Source organism: Perissodus microlepis, chromosome 15 (assembly GCF_051167445.1).
Source record: "Perissodus microlepis isolate ML-2025 ecotype Zambia chromosome 15, ASM5116744v1, whole genome shotgun sequence".
Classification (NCBI taxonomy): Eukaryota; Metazoa; Chordata; class Actinopteri; order Cichliformes; family Cichlidae; genus Perissodus; species Perissodus microlepis.
The window spans coordinates 8,892,920-8,898,919 of NC_140475.1; positions in this window are offsets into that span (position 1 = coordinate 8,892,920).

The following is a 6,000-nucleotide window of genomic DNA, read 5'->3' on the forward strand; positions in this document are numbered from 1 at the left end:
TCCGAGAAGCTTCTTCAGTTCTAAGGTCAAATGGTGGAGAGTCCCAGATATAAACCTAGTGGGAGTATCCCCCCACAGAGGGACAAAAGGACCCCCTGATGATCTTCTAATCGCCTGAGCCAAGGTGTGAAACTGGGTGTGGGTCCCAATCAGCCAGAGTTTCGGGTGTGTTCATTGTGAAACCTGGCCCCACCTTATCATGCGAATTCCTGAGGTCAGATGGCCCAGGATGTGAGTGGGCGTTAAGGCGTCTGGGAAGGGATCTCAAAACTGGATTATAGATGGCAGAGAGTTGGTGTCGTAAACCCCCGCCTCTGTTCAAAGATGGTCGCTCACAGTGGACATAGATGGCTTCTTTCACTCCTCTTTCAAACCATCTGTCCTCTCTGTCCAAAATGTGAACATTGGCATCCTCGAAAGAGTGTCCTTTATCCTTAAGATGCAGATGGACTGCTGAGTCTTGTCCTGTGGAGGTGGCTCTTCTGTGTTGTGCCATGCGCTTGTGAAGTGGCTGTTTGGTCTCTCCAATGTAGAGGTCTGGGCATTCCTCGCTGCACTGTACAGCATACACCACATTGTTAAGTCTGTGTTTTGGCGTTTTGTCTTTCGGGTGAACCAGTTTTTGTCTGAGCGTGTTGCTGGGTCTGAAATGCACCGGGATGTCATGCTTGGAGAAAACTCTCCTAAGTTTTTCTGATACACCGGCTACATAGGGGATGACAATGTTGTTGCGTCTGTCCTTCTTATCCTCCCTCGTTGGTGTCTGGTCTTCTTTTCTGTGCCTCTTTGCTGACTTTAAGAACGCCCATTTAGGATAGCCGCACGTTTTGAGTGCTTCCTTTACATGTGTGTGTTCCTTCTTTTTTCCTTCAGGCTTAGAGGGAACATGTTCTGCCCGGTGGTGTAGGGTCCTAATTACTCCAAGTTTGTGTTCCAAAGGGTGATGGGAGTCAAAGAGGAGGTACTGGTCCGTGTGTGTGGGCTTCCGGTAAACTTCGATGTTGAGTTTGCCGTTCTCTTCAATGTGCACAGCGCAGTCCAGGAAAGGCAAACAGTTGTCCTTTGTGTCTTCCCTGGTGAACTTGATGTTTTTATCCACAGCGTTAATGTGCGCAGTGAAGGATTCCACTTCTTGTGTCTTGATTTTGACCCAGGTGTCGTCCACATATCTGTACCAGTGGCTGGGTACTCTTCCTTTGAAAGAGCCAAGAGCCTTCCTTTCCACTTCCTCCATGTAAAGGTTGGCTACAATAGGTGACACGGGGGAGCCCATGGCACAGCCATGTTTTTGTCTGTAAAAGCCTTTGTTGTATTTGAAATATGTAGTGGTGAGGCAGAGGTCTAACAGTGTGCAAATCTGATCGGGTGTGAAGTTGGTCCTGTCCTCCAAGGAGCTGTCTTCTTGTAGTCGTTTTCTGACAGTCTCCACGGCCTCCGTGGTGGGTATGCAAGTGAAGAAAGAGACTACATCAAAGGACACCATGGTTTCATCTGGATCCAGGGTAAGTTTCTGGACCTTGTCGGTGAAGTCGGTGGAGTTCTTGATGTGGTGTGGGGTGAGATGTACTATTTATCAATAAGTAATTCAGAGTATTCATAACAAAAGATAATTAAAAACCGAATTTAAAGGTGAATAATTTAACACGGTCTAATCTCTTTTTAAAATGCTCAAACTGTGTACACAGTGGATCATGGCAAGCTAGTCCCTGATTAAAATCTATGGTTTTATTGTGATACTAATATAAACACCCCAGCATTTTAAAATTAGATTATATTGATGTGTTTTTTAATCTTACCTGCACTAAAATGACATCTGTGTTCAACAGCTGAGTTGAGGGTGTTGTAACAGGAATGCATGTTGCATTTACAGGGAGACGCTTAATATTGGTTTTGTGTGTCTTGTATGTAAGAATTCGCAGTTGCTCATGTTTTATATCCACAAATAGCTCATAATGGCTGCATAATTAACTTTTATAATCAAACGTGCTGGCTACAGGGTTTGACCCTCACGCTGAAGGTTGAAATGGATCCATCACAGGTTTTAGTTCTTTTCCATGGTCTCAAATGCAAATATTTAGGAGTTGTGCTTCCTGCACTAGTGTGTGAAATCTTCATATACACATCATATATAAATTATTATCCATGGTTTAAAAAGTTGACCTTTTCATAATAGTTAATTGATAATAAGCCTAATATCCAGGGTTTCTACTCGTAATTAAAAGTATTGCGGTTTTAAATTAGTCATATTCAAACATATTCCTATTTTTGGTAAACCGTTGCATGGATCCTCTGATTTGTCACAAAGGTTTGAGTGCTTTTATAAAACATAAAATAGCAATGCATTGCAGAAGATTTAACAGAAGTAGCTCCATCTATATTCTTTTCAAAATGCGAAAACCTGGAAATAAATAGAAAGACAAATTCAGAATGGAACAAGCAGGGTTTTGGTCAATCAGGAAAACACAGACTCCTTAAGTGCAGAGGAAACGGACATTTACATGTGCATTACCATAAACTGAATCTGTCTCTTGTGTCTGTTGACAGATATTTTGAATGTCTTTAAAAGTGGGCCTGACAATACCCTTTCTCTGTAAAGATGAATGTGAACACTAAAAGGGAAGTGCTTCTGACACTGGTTTTAAGTGGTATACGCAATGTGTAAAAACATGTCATCCACGAGTGATGATTTCATTACATACAGGATACAGAAGCACATGTTTAAGACAAAACGCAATACATAAGGTTGTAAAATGAGAGATTTACTTTTTTTAACTGTAATATAAAACAGTGTATACCATATTTAAGGAATAGATTCAACTGCAAACAACCTCCAGCAGCTACTCACCAAATAGCAACACCTTAACAGTTATTAAAACATCTCAATCACTTCTAAGTTAAACCTAAGCCGAACACACCATCTCAGGGATACATCACACAGTCTTACATATTGCACCCACCCCCACAACATCAACAATGTATGTTACTCCACTTTTTATCACACCATAATCCCTATTGTGGAGAGGAGAACTTGTTTCAGTGCTGCTGCTGATTTTACTTTTTTTTGCCCACAAAGCTTTAACTCCCAGAAACATTCATTCTTTTTCTCATTTCTGAGAAAAAGAATGACATCTAATTCCCCTCGATTGCCCAGTGGGGGCAAACTAAAGCTGCTTTGAAAGGGCACTGATCTAAAGAGCCTCTCTGTTCAGGCTTATTTTCTGGTTTTGATCTATCTTTTGGTCACAGTGGGTCTCCATGAAGGATTTTATAAATTGTTTGAGTTGACTGACCGAGCGCTGTGTCCTCTGGGTTTTACTGCATGCTGCTCTAGTGAAAGAAATGTAGCCATTTTCTCCTTGACTTCTCTGAAATAAAGCTATATAAATTCATATATTTGCATAATAATGTGTCTAAGGTAAAACAAACACTGTTATTTTAGTCTCTTTTCATACTAAGAAACTTTGTTTTCTGCTCTTAAAGCAAGAGGAGTTCCCACAAGGTATCTATACAGTCTCTGTGAGTGAAGGCTATGTGTCTCATGCTGAATTCGGGTAAACTTGAGACCAGATCTTATTAGCACTGCCAGCAGGTGCAGGAGAATTTGTTAAAAAAAATTCTTCAATGATCCACCATGTTGTTAATTAACAATAATCTCCCACTTATTTTACAATTTCAAAGCACACTATCCGGAGGGACATTGGTGCTTTGCACCATTCTGCTGCAGTCAGTAGTTTGACTTCTTGAGTTGGATCTTAAGTTGTGGGAAGCGTCAGCTAAACATCAAAGGGCCTTTTTTTAACTCTTCAAGTTGTAGTTTGAACTGAAGGAAAAACTGCTTGAGAAATATAATTGCATCCACATTGGGGAGCATGTTACACAAGGCATAGAGATTAAGGCTTCATGTCCAGTGGCATTTCCTGAATGGTTCCTTCAACTTTGAATTTTTGCATGAGGTGTTTAATGTTTGACTGTTTAACAAGCTTAAAATCAAGTCTATGTAAAGTGCACTTTTCCACCAACAACTTTGGTAATTAATTAAGTAATTATATTTCACTGCTCAGAAGTTTAGTTTAAGTCAAATTTGCAAGTGATTGGTTGCATCACAGCCTTTGAACCCTTTCACTGTCCCTTTTATATTATTTACACAAGCCTCTGTTGGGTTTTATTTGAATGCTCCTTTTACTGGATAGTTCTTATCATTGGTTAATGTCTCAGAACTCTACCTGTGCACCTGATATTTATTGGTTAACACACTTGAGGCAGAACTGCTTTTTTCAGATACCAACTTTAAACTATTTTCCTCAATCGGTAAAGCAGTGAAGGTGGGTCAATTGGTGCTTGATAGATGATCTTCATATATACATATTTTTATCAGTCACATTTTTGCATTTGTTTTAAGGAACGTCTGTGTTAGCATGTCTGTTTCACATTGTATTCATCAACCATAGTATTCAGAATCACCCTGATGTGGGGTGGAGATGTGGGGTCCCACAAGGCTCAGTCCTTGGACCTATTGTCCTTTGGTTACATCTTCGTCCATAAATCCATCCGCCCATCTATCCATACAGGTTGCTGGACCCTATAATGGTTGAGATAGGCTATATAGGACAAGAGGCAGGGTACACCCTGGGCATGTAACCAGTTTGCATTCAGTTCTTTTTCTCATTTAGTCCTGACAAACTCACAAAAATTGACTGGATTACTTTTGCTTTCTTACAACCGAGCGCTGATAAATCTGAAGTGCCACTACCCACCTTGGACGACTAATAACGACCCAAAGCAATCTGCTAGAAACATGGGCATAATTTTCAATCAGTGTCTCAATTTCAACCAGAATGTCAAAAGCCCTGTCCAGTCTTGCTTTGTACAGATTAGAAATACTACAAAGGTCAGTCCAAGTCGCAGATTTCCTCCCTGCAACTCACTGTAAACATACAAAACACAGCGGCAAGACTCACAAATGCTTGGTGCAGGTAACACATTACTCCAGTGCCCACACAGTTGCACTGGCTTCCAATTTCCTTCACAGTCCAAATTAAGATTTTACTGCCTCCTTTTAAATCACTGCTATAATAGGGAAGGGGGAGATACTATAGTTGTGATCATAACTTTAAGATAAAAAGACACTATTTAACTTACAAAACTTATTGTAGATGATGTAAGCATAACATTTTTCTCCAGATTTACTTTGATGATACACAGATGCACAACATCAGTAAACTCGGTATCCACATACCAAATGGTATATAAAAAATATCAATAAAAGTATAATAAATTTAGGTACAGTGTATTTTATTCAAGAGTTACTTCTACTGTTTGCTAGATGCATTTCACCACAGGACCTTGTTCTTTATTGCAGAAGATAAATTTCACACTTACTGCTGTGATTTATATTGAAATGTTGGCTGATTTTCAAGAGCAACAAAGGAAAAAGTTTCTCTTTACAGCTTTATAAAGGTACCAGTATATGCTGTACTGTTTCACTGCACTTTTAAAACACTTTTTTTCCCACCAAAATGCTGCACTGCTTAGCTTCAGTCACCACATAAAAAATTCTGCACTCACCAATGCTATTTGCTCATATGAACCTTATTGTTACACATTATACTTGCCTGTCTACTTAATCACTGATGTTTTTTCCTCTATGCACTTGTCAAACTGCCCACATTGATTTGTCTTCTATATGTTTTGTGCTCTCTACTTCTCTGGTATACCTCTCCAAAACAGAAGGGCCTGCGTTCCAACAGCTCATTGCTACTTCAAACTACTAGTGGAAGAAGGACTCACAAGTGTTTCTGTCCTCCTGTAAACCTTTATGAGCTGCTTCATGACAGTGTATTGCAAAAGTAGTTCTGATAAAGCTGTAATAATTTTTGGCCAAAGTGGGGAGCTTGCCCAAACTGAAAAAAACTCTTTTTCAGGTGGTGCTTTAGGCGCATCAGTTTCTCAAGTACCCTCCACAATCAGCAATCATTCCCCAGGAAGGAAGATGTATGACTT